We start from the raw sequence: 11,657 nt of genomic DNA on the forward strand, positions 1-11,657 counted from the left end.
GCAGGCTGGTCTGCAACCCACCTGAATACAAAGGTGCTGATCAGACAGTTAAGCTCTGTGCTGCCATTGCTTCATCAGCAGCTTTAGCATAGCTGCAACTAAAACCTGAAGCGAGCATTTACACCAAAATAAGTGGTGTATCTAACCAGATGCTTGCTCCTGCATTCTTCCCTTGGGCAAACACAAACGTTTCTGTGGCTGAAAATTGTGAATTAAACTGGGGAATGGAGACATAGTAACACTGGGTAGGTACTAAGTCAATTTTGAACCAGATTGCTTTCCTGATACAATTTACTACAGAGCTGCACAAGTTCTTGTACCAGCAGTACTGCAGGGTACATATGGAGAAGGAGTAACTTCTGTGGGCAAGATTTATAATATTTCAACTTTTTCATGCAACCATAACTCCAAGTAAGGACAAGATTATTCTCAAGAAAGGCCACAACAGTCTCAATGGCAAGATTAAAGTCTAGAATATAACTCTGCATCAGTGTTGGTGATGAATGACTCGTAACAACGTGTAAAATCTGCATTGTTAGAGGAGGGGTTAATTTACTTTCTAATTTCAGTCTTCTGTTTCCACAGTTTCTGGAGAAGACCATTATAAAAGCTCATCCCCATTATGTGCTTAATACATGAACTTGGAATTCAAGTAGGAAGTACCGCTCATATTTCTAAATCCAAACAAAGTAGACTTTTTTCCCTTCCTTTCAGATATAAATTTCTTATTGGTAACTGTCCACCTGGTTCACAGGGCTTAGTATATGCCTTTTTAGTATATATTATATATTTTATATATATTATATATATTATATATATATATATTATATATATTATATATATAATATATTATATATATTATATATATTATATATTTAGTATATGCCTCAGTATAACAAAAGGGCTGTGGCAAGCATACAGGCAGTACCTTCTTCCCACCACCCGAAAGCAAGCTGGTACACTGCACAAGCCTGAAGACACACACACACACTCCTTATGGTGCAGCCTGGTGTGGGACCATATTCTGAAACATCAGTTTGAACACATGCTATATACTGTTGATCATTCTTCGACCTTGGGAGTAGGATTTTAACTCTATTGTTTCTCTCTTCTTAGTCCGAAGAATATCGCACTTCTCTATTTCTTAAAGGCTATTGCAATATCAAGTTTTGCCTCTTCAGGCAAGAAAATATGTCTCTCAGGACCTTATCTTTCTCTTACGCCCAGCAATTTATCCTTTTTATCAGCAATACTAAAGCCAAATACATTTCAGCAGAACTGTATCAGCCACAGAACATACTGATGTCAAGGACTGCAGTATTTCTAATGGGGCAATCCAAACTTTCCCTTCCTGGGCCTCCAGAGTAAAAAAACCATGGTAAAATATTCAGCCTTATGCAAATCTGACTCAGTTTCATATCGAGGGAAACAACCTCTATAGCCTATCCAATTCACAGATTTATTTCCCAAGTTAGTTTTGGGAGACTTTGTCATGGTTCCTGAAACCCTGCTTTCAAAGTTTGCTAAGAGAAATGGAAAAGTTCTCTACACTCAAGCCAGCAGCCATGGAATACTGCCAAGGCAGATAGAGATGGGTGATAAAATGTGCTGGAAAATATCCCTGTTTCTGACCATTGCCACCAACAAAGAGTGCTCAGGAGAACACCACAGAAGTAGCGTTGTGAATAAAGTTGCTTTATGCCACCGTTTCGAGTCTTCCTTCAGCCTTTGGATGTGTTTTCAAGGGGTGTTTACTATCAGAGAAGATTCTACATATAGCACTTGGAAGTGTGTCTCCAACTGCTGCAACTTTCCCTTTCAACTCAGATGACGTTTTCCAGAGTTTGTAGTCTCCTCCAGCGAGGTGATGAAATTCAAAGTCACATATGTCACATACCCTGCAGTGTGTTTCCAGAGTCCTGTTTCCCTGAACATAGTACCAGGATCCGGATCAAAGTACCAGGAGAGCTTCTTCTCTTACGGTTCCAGGTTTCTTTCCAGCCACTCCAAGCTGCCCCTCCAGGGAACACTATGAGCAGCATTCACATCATTCTGTTTCTCTGCTGCCTTTCTACCATTTGCAAACAGCTGTGATTAAGCCAACTCACTGTCTGTGTGCTATTAGCAATGCCTGTTATCAAAGCCTTAGAAAGCATACGGAACACTGAAACCTATCTATTAGCTAGCTTTCAGCCAAGCTAAAATACTGTATTTCACTGTTCTTTTACAAAGATTTAAGAAAGATGCTTAACATATTCACCACCCTCTACAGGAGTAATTTGTACCAGTCACCACATAGCTGTTTGGACAACTGTGCTGTAATATTGCCTGTTTTCATGAAAAAGCACATGAAAATAATTGTGAAGAAAAATTTAAAAAAAATAAATTCTGATAGCTTATAATAGTCTACTAATAAATGCAAATGAGAGTTGAGATAGTGTTTGGGATGGGGAGGTAAGAAGAAAGATATTTGCCACTTTGGTAATTTCTCTGGTTCCTATGAAAATATTCTCTATTTCCAATGCCAAACAGAGATCAGAATGACATAAAATATGAAACAGAGGAGCTACAGTTATAGTAAAGATGTAACAGATTAAAAGTAGGAACTATCCAAAATCATTCATTCAGAACCATTTCACATACAAGTAATTCACCAAGTCTAGAACTGTATCACTAAAAATGCACTTGATAAGTGATATCTTCTTGTTTGAAAAGTTACTGGTTTCTTTAGTTCCAGTCCAAAGGAGTAAAACTATAGAACTCTACAGGACTTCCTTTGTTGCAGGGAAAGAATGATTCTAAATGCCAAAACTTACTTCAAAAGTTTGAGGGATACCACAGTCATGGTCAAATTTTTCCAACTAATACTTTCTTCAGCCCCAAAGATGGTCTAAAAGGAAGACAAAAATCAGAGGAGATAAGAGAAATTATGGTATGTTTTACAGCTATGTGGAGCATGTTACATAGTTTCTTCCAATGGTGGTACAATTGAAGCAGCTCACACTACTCAGCCTGTTCTCTCCTCTATGTCCATTCCTTAATTGTGGCTGCACAGCCACATGTGTGGCCATTCCATCTGGAATAGGGAAGTGATCCTCAATCAAAAATACCCCAAGAAAAAAAATTAATGTTTCCTAATCCTGTTCATTGCACAGAACCAGAAGCAGCTGTGCAGGCACAGAGGGATGGTTACAGGAGCAGAAACAAGAGATAGCAGCCTGGATCACAACATAAGAGTTCCTTATGCTGACGCAGCTTCAGTAAGAAATTTACAAATCATACCTATGAGCCCATCCAGGCCCAGAAAATTATCTGTTTCACAGAACACAGTGGATACATTTAAATTAATTTCAATGAAAGAGTGCAAACATTACATAATCAGAAAGCTGACTTAATTTATTGTGTGCGAATAAAAATGCAACATAAACAGTATTTAACTGCAAATTCTGCTCATTCTGCATCTGGTTCATTGAACTAAGTGCAACCCATCTGGTACCATACAGGACAGAAAAGCTGCCAAATAGGAAGAAACCCCTCTTATTTAACACAACTCTAAAATTATTTGCTTAGACAACTAATGAAGTGGAGTACATAGGCAATTAAACACCATAGAAGACTTTGCAGAGTACTGTAAAATTAAATGAAGGTTTACAAATGTTTGTAACTGAGACAATTAGAAATACAAAATGGGGTTATTAAGTCTGATGTTGAAACTAATTACTTCAGAATAAGACACATATGTAAATTAAAAAATAAATTAAAACAGTTTAATAAATTATTTTTAAGAGCTGGACATTGCATGGGAGACTGCAAAACTTTCTGGACTGGACACTCAGAACACTGGAACTTAGGTCCCACTGAGGAATAAATATTAAGACAAATAGAAGAGATTTCCTTCACTTAGAGAAAGTACATTACAGGGCTGATTTTTCCCTCTCAGTTTCTTCTCTCTCTACCCTGCAAAATCCACACAACAAATCCCTCCTTGCTCTAAGACATTCATTCTAAGACAGAAAAAGATTATACAGTTTCAGAGGTTGGGCATTTAAAAGAAAGCAGGAAAAAGTACAGAGAAAAGAACAAAAAGCAAGACTGGTAGGAAAGTCACATATTAATATAATCTTGTAATTGGCAAATCTACAATAAAAATAAGCTGTAAAATCGGAATATATGATTTTTGGGAGTATGTGTGTTTGGAGAGGGCAGTGGAAGATCACTGATTAGTCTGCATGATGATCTTGGCCTGGAGCATCCATGAACTCAAGTTCTATGTGACTGTCATGCACTTCAGCAAAATAAAATAATTATTGTTGCTTATTAGGCAAGCCATTTTTAATTCTGTACTGTTTTTAGATAATAATTAAATATACTTAATAAAGAAAGAAGCAGAGAACACATCAATTGTGAAGTCACAACACCTTCCATATAAAACATACTTATGAACATGTCATTCTTGCAGAAGTATGTATTTAAATACTTCTGGTGTCCAAAGTATGCAGTTAAATAATTTTGGTGTCCATTTTGGGATTATTCTAACCTATTTATTTTATTGTCAGGTCAGCAAGAATAAAACCATAGACCACGAAGTAAGACCTTCTTCCTAGTGTTCTGTAAGCAAGCCAGCACTGAATGTTCTCTTATAACACATTAAATTTTCCTGCAATTTTCCAGAGACCTGATATGGTTCATAACATACGTTCTATGCAGCACAAGGATTTATGCAGAATGTGACTGAAAACCTAGAGGTCTCAGGTGATCTGGATCTACCACAGGTCTTAAACCAACCTGTTCAAACTCTCAGGAGCAAACACCATGTGAATCACTATTGCTTCTCTATTCTCATCTTCAGCTACAAACTACAACAGGGAACCTCACATTATTCTTTTCTCATGTAACTGGCATAGCACAAGTTTGCCACTGCTCCACCTCCACACATTCTAGGAGATCTTTCACACACAATGCTCTCTCTCATAATTTTCCTAGATGTTCTGTTGCACCAACCACGTGTTTCCCTGAGCAGAAAACCACACAGCTATTCTGTACAAACTGATGTAAATATGAAGTATGGTAGCCCTTATGCACTGAAAAAAGAAGCCAGGAAACAGCAAAAACAGCACTCTGAGAATATGAGGAACAGCAACTCACCTTTAAGGCTTCCTTGGTAGATACTTTAGTATTTTTAATAGTAACTGTTCTGGCCAATTTGGGTTTGGGGCATTGAACAAAATTAACAGAAATTATAAGATACTTGTCAAAGGATGGCAAGGACAAGTACACAGGCTACCTTAAAACAATAAAAACCTCAAAGCAGGTCTATTGTATACAATAGGAAGTCTCCTTATAAATGGTGTTTTAAGAAACAGATCATAGATGTAGAATACACCTTCTACAAATAGGTCTGAAGGAAGCCTCCAGCTTAGGACTTCCCTCTTCCCTCAGGATGAGACCTTGTCATTCCTATAGAACAGCCCCTCTTTATCAAAAAGTGCCCAGGGCCTCCTTGAGTCTTTGTAAAGAAAGAGGATGGGCACAAGTCGATAAGCAGTGTATAGAGATAAGACATCAAGATTTTCTAAAAACATATTACTGATGAAAAACAACCACAGAAGATGTCAATTACTATGTACATATTATTGCACATAAAAAACCTGATGTTTCATGATGCTTCTTCAGTACTACCCTAAAAAGTTCTCCTTCTCTTCAAATCCTTGCAGCAAGAACAGAGCAACTAAATTCTGAAATGGATTGTACTCATAGACTTACCACTACTTTAGATTGTCATTACAAGGATCAAAAATACTGCCTACTCATCTAAACTATTGGCCCCAAAAAGCACACTGCAGCACTGCACCTTTGAAAAGAATCACACATGCATGCTAATTCTATATATCCACAAGACTTTCATCTAATTCACAGTGCTGGAAGTATTTCCTGGCAAGTCACATCCCATCATTTTCTCTTAACTGCATGATAGTCCAAAAACATTTGAGGGCAAAATAAAATCAGTATCAGACCAAATCATTCATGAAGAGTGTATTCAGAGGAATTAATTTAGCCCCTCACAAGAGTAATCTTTCAGTTTCAAAGAGTTCAGTTTCAAAGAGTAATGTTTCAGTTTCCTTAAATAATATGGAGATGTTTCTCAGTCTAAGGAAACTGAAAAAAGAACAATAATAATCTCTTCAAAATTCTGTTTCAGTTATTATTTATTTCATAACCACAATGTGCATGGTACTGCACAAACAAAATAAATAAGCACAATCGCTTTCCCATGTTGTCAAGCAGCTTGCAATACAACTCCAGGCAAAGAATAACTAACCTCAAAGTGGGCAAGGAGCAGAGATCAGCTACATGAATTCACAGAGCTATAGAACAGCTTATCCACATCATTCACTGTTACTACAGTAAAAGTAAGGAAGATTAGATTGCACTGAATCCAACTCCCTCCCCCTAAAAAAGTCACCTAAAGAATAATGTTCTTTAAAGCAATAATGAATTTATTCCATACATTTCTCAAATAAAAATATTCTGGAAAGCAAAAAGCACAGGTGTAGTAAATTTGTATATTAAATACAGATGATGGAATAAAAATCTGGCAAACTCACTTGGCACAGTTTGTCTTTTCCTTCAGTCCAATCCCAACTGACAAATGTTCCCTAGTTAAGCTCCCTGCAGAATTTTATTTATTTGCATTTTGCCAGTTGACACCTTTCTACATTTTGTTACCTTGCTCAAACAGATAAACTCACAAAAATTCTAGTAACCAGTTAATTAGATTAATGCAATTATCCCTTTCTAGTAGCACATCTGGCAATGTACTTTTCAGAAATAAGGTTATTTAATGCAAGAAAACTCTGAAAACTATGTTACCATCACAAAGAGGCAAAACTACCCTGGTATTAGCAACAGAGGGAACTACAGCAAACACTGAATCACCAACACTGACTCTGCCTGTTTTGATTACTTATCAGAACAGCAGATGTTGTGTGCACTCCAGTGCATTTCTGATGAGTTGTTACAGAGAACTGAGAGCATCAAAACCCACCTTTCTCTAACAACTGCATGGAGGTCTTCTGGGTCACCTACATTAACTACTGGATATGGTAGGGAAAGGTAACTGCAAAAGTGACAGGGACGAACCAGAGCCAGTGTACAAGAATGATAACATGATGATTTATATGTGATTGTGTCCTCAATTTTCTCCTGTGTGGCTGGTTTAGTACTACTTGTCAGACACATGCCACTTGGAAACTTAAGAGAGACTATACTCTTCCAAAGTTAGTGTTGTAAAAGTCATCCTATGGTCTGGATTTTTATGTAAATTAGTTTTAGATAATGTTTCTAGAAGCCATAACCCGAATTAGAGTAGATAGACAGCTGTCATCAGAGCTCTAGTGTTACTATTCCGTACCACTCAAAAGTTCATTGCTGTCTGGGCAAAACTTTGAAAGGCTCCATCTGTCTTAGAGATTCTATTAACTTTACAATATGTGAATGGAAATACATTTATTTGTGAGGACCTCATTAAGTTGAACCATAAAATATTCTACTCCAGTCTGTAGCTTAATTCTTCATAACAGATGCTGGGGGCTGCTTACATATATTCACAACCATCACACATGTACTTGGGAATCCATGTAGTCTAGGGCAGAATCTTTACAGCCACAGTAAAGAAAGGATAGATATGACAATTGTCTATGTGTGCTATTCCAGTAGCATCTCTTCATGCTCCATAAACACAGGCTCAACACCAGCCATTATGACTTTTTAGACTGCCACAACCTGCCCACCCTCATTTCTACAGGGGTTCAGTTTATGGTCAAGTGAGAAATAAGGATATTCATGTATGTAACTGCTGTAGATCATATATTGGCATTAACTGCAACAATCATCTTGCAACCAGAATGCTTTATTTGAAGTAATTTCTTCTCCAGTTGTGTGTAGAACAAGATGTCCTGGAATCATCCTGTGGTCAGTCGCATTTCCCATCAGTATTGCACATCCATTCAGAAACCTCTCATTCCACACATATGCAATCTGATGCAGGAACTTGTGAAGACAAGGTCAACATTCAGTGCACTTCTAAATTATCTTTTCCTTGGAATATGTCCACTCAGATAAATAGAAATTTTGAGATCAGGCAAGATAGTACTGTGATCTTGGATGATTTTCAGCAATGACTAAGCTTAGGAGTCCCAGAAGCCACTTTTACTAGTAACCTTTATAACTCTCACTGGAGTTGTAGTGGCAGATCACTCTGCTTTTCCCACCAGAAAGGAGGACACATTTGTCTTTCTCTGAAAGCTCAACTGTTTGATTCCAAGAGCCCTGAATCTCTCAGCTACTAAACCAGTGGGATGAAGTTCTCCCCAACTGGAGAACAAACAAAAGTATGAAGAATTGAGAAGACTGAGGATCAGAATTGTATCATGATACCAAAGGATCAAGAGCAATGTGCTAAAGGTATCTTGAAGGTGGACACTTTCAGACATATGAAAATTTACAGACATAGAAACATGGTTCCAAATATTTTTTACTGTACTGTAAAATTTTACCATACTGTATACTTTTTAATAATTTCAGCAATATATAAAATATTTTTTAATATCTTAGTAAGGAAAAACCTAATATGAATGCATGAAGTTCTGCTTTAAAGTCACAAATGCATTGAAATGGCATTGCTTTCTACACCTTTGGCTATATGGCATTAATAGATCCCTAACTAAAATATGCTAAGTACATTAATTTATTAACACAATGCTCTCAGGCACATGGTGTGATTTTTTGGGGTTGTCCTGTGCAGGGCCAGGTATTGGAATTTGATGACCCTTGTGGGTTCCTCCCAACTCAGGATACTCTGTGATTCTGTCATTATTAAGAAAATTGAAACTCCTTTTGATTTAATCTGTAAGCATGTACAAGGCTAGAAACAACTACCTTGTCATTCATTCATTCAATTTGCTTTTACTGAGGTCAGGAACCTTGGTCAGACCATTTATGCATGCACACAGAAGCCAACATACTGAGCTTCAGCATCAAAACTTCCTTGCATTAAAACTTCACAAAGTGCCAGTTTTCTCCCACATCTGAAGAATCAAAGTTGCATTTTAGTAACATCACTTAGACAGAAGATTACTCCATGCATGAATAATCTTCATCCCAACATGTGGCAAAAGAGTAAAAATGCATGCCATTCACACAGAACATCACTGCACTTTTCATAAGATACTAATATGACTACTTATGTCTCTCTTATGTTTTATTTCTGTGCCAATTTGTATCAGAACACAGTGAATTGGGGTTTAGAAGAATTGTGTGGACAGGAGCAGAGGCAAATGAAATCAATTGCAGCCATGGAGATCTGTTTACAGGAACAGGGCAGGCAGGCACCATGTCTTTTTCTGTCTGAGCATGTAGTACATCACAGATGTCAATGAAAACAAACTTAGTTCTTGTATAGGCACGATGCCTACTTTTGCTGTTGATGTTTTAATGCCATTAGGTGACACAAACCAGAACTCAAAACATTTTCCACAATCCAAATTCAAATCCAAGACCCACTGTGTACTGAGTCTGCACAGTGTCTACGGGAACTTTCATAGAATGTGTTTTCTCTCCCTAGCATAAACAAACTACCATCAGCTTGTTTCAATGTATACAAGTTCTATATGCCATGATCCCTTGTCTTACCTCCTCGATCTCCGAAACATCCAAATGCCTCACAACAGATTTGTTTTTATTTTAATAGGAGGAATATAAAGAAAAAAGTTTGAATGCTTCAAAAATAATGTTGGGTATTAGTACACTTGAAGTAGAGAGTAGGCTTGAAGAAAGTCCTTTCACACCTTAGGCCAAACTTCAGGAAACTTCTATTCCTTTCACAGGTAAGTTGCTGGAATGATGTGTTAAGCACCAGCATAAAAATCAACAGAAACTACACCTACTGCCAGAACTGGTACGAGAACCCCCACTTCCCCAAAACTAATGGTATTCAGTTGACCTAGACCCTGCATCAGATTGATAATGCTCTACCATCCAAACAGTATCACAAATCTCAACTGATACCAAATATCTTAAAACTGAAGGCTTATGTTCTGCTGCTTCTAATACCTTAAATTTCAAACTTATTTTACTGGACTAGTTTTCTCCAGCTGTCAGTAGCATACGTAGGGTCATATATACTACAAACACATTTCTAGATTTAAACATGCAGAGTTGGCAGAAAGGAACAATTCTACATTTCCTAAACTTGTTTTACCACAGTTAGGGACCTGCACCTACGATTTCCCCAACTTCCCAAAGCGCACAGAAGAGCTGGGGTTGCACTGCGACTGTGTGCTTTGGGTCAGTAAAACACTGCACGGGTAACACCTGCAGGGACAGCACCTCCAGGTAAAGCCATGCCTTGAGCGAGCTTGTCAGAAACCCGAGGAGAGGCGTTTCACCCATCGACGCCTCCAAACCTTCAGAGCAGCAGCAAGCAAGGTCCCACAGGTGCCGCCCCAGGAGCCTTTCCCCTTGTGCCCGACCCACCCCGGGCTCCCCGGCTGCAGCAGCCCAGCGCTGGGGCGACGTTCCGGGGCCGGCAGGAACGCCAGCCCGTGCTCCCGACGGCGGACTTTAAAAGGCAGCAGAGCTCTCCTTCGCTTCCCTCCCGACGCCAGGAATAACCTCGCAGCGAGAGGATCAGCGCCCTCCGGCCGCACAAGCCTCGCCGGACCTGGGACTTGGGAGCCCTCCCCACCACCTCCAAGCAGCCGAGGGGCTCCGACAGCGGCGCTCCCTCCAAGCCCTAGGCCCCCCCGGTCCCGAGGAAGGGAAGGCGGCGGAGAGGAGCCACTTACGCGGCCGGGCACGGCTCCCTGCGGCCGCTGCGGGCTGTGCCGAGCTGCGCTGGCAGCGCCGGGCTCCGGGCAGCCAGAGCGGGGGCACTCCTCCCCTCAGGGAGACCCCCACGTGCGGGCCAACCCCATCCTGCCGACCCCTGCCCGCCCTCCCTCCTCCTCCTCCCTCCTCCTCCCCCTCCCTGTAGGAGCGCAGCGGGGATGGGGTTGTTCCCTAAACTGGAGGGTCGGACCGCGTTCCCCGCCGGGCGGCCCCCGCAGCGCGGCCTCAGGGCCTGTGCGAGAGCCCCGCTGCCCCCGCCCTCACAGGCCCGCTGCACCTCCGCCCGAGCGACCCCCTCCCGCTCCTCATTCCCAGCAACCACGGGCTTCTCTAACCTTGCTTGGCCTCGAGAGCTCTGATGTTCTGCCCGCGAACAGCCCTGGCGGGGGGTTCGTGAATGATCCGCCCTCAGAAACAATTTTCCCGCAGCTTCACGCGGGTGGGTGCCTGCCCTGGCTTTGCGCTGGAGGCGGGAGGAGTTGCTCCATGACCGGCCTCCTCCCAAACACCCTTTGCCGCTCGCTGATCTATTTTCCGAGGCGCCTTTCAAAATAGCATGTGGTGGGGTTTGTGAGGAAGCTCCAGGCGGTGTTTGGAACGCAGGCAGAAGAGTCGCTGTCTGTCCTATTAGATAACCCTTCTGGGTTTGCTTTGGAAGACATCATGAGTAACATTTGAGCAGCAGAAAGTGCTACGGGATGGGTATAAGTCCTTGCATTCTTGCGTTCTCAAGTACTGCCTTTTCCTACAATCCTTGTCATATTTGAGTT

At 40.6% G+C, this 11,657-nt stretch overlaps 1 protein-coding gene across 2 annotated transcripts in view; it reads right to left on the reverse strand.

The window, feature by feature from the left end:
- The window catches only part of SLC7A2 (solute carrier family 7 member 2), a 53,679-nt gene extending 42,330 nt beyond the window's left edge, over positions 1–11,349 (reverse strand). Inside the window, exon 1 of one of the 2 annotated variants that reach the window (XM_056489631.1) lies at positions 11,223–11,349. The gene's annotated coding sequence lies outside the window, so the exon portion shown is untranslated. The remainder of the gene's footprint in view (positions 1–11,222) is intronic. The other variant, XM_056489635.1, reaches the window with a different exon arrangement.
- Positions 11,350–11,657: the final 308 nt, after the last annotated feature.

Source organism: Oenanthe melanoleuca, chromosome 4 (assembly GCF_029582105.1).
Source record: "Oenanthe melanoleuca isolate GR-GAL-2019-014 chromosome 4, OMel1.0, whole genome shotgun sequence".
Classification (NCBI taxonomy): Eukaryota; Metazoa; Chordata; class Aves; order Passeriformes; family Muscicapidae; genus Oenanthe; species Oenanthe melanoleuca.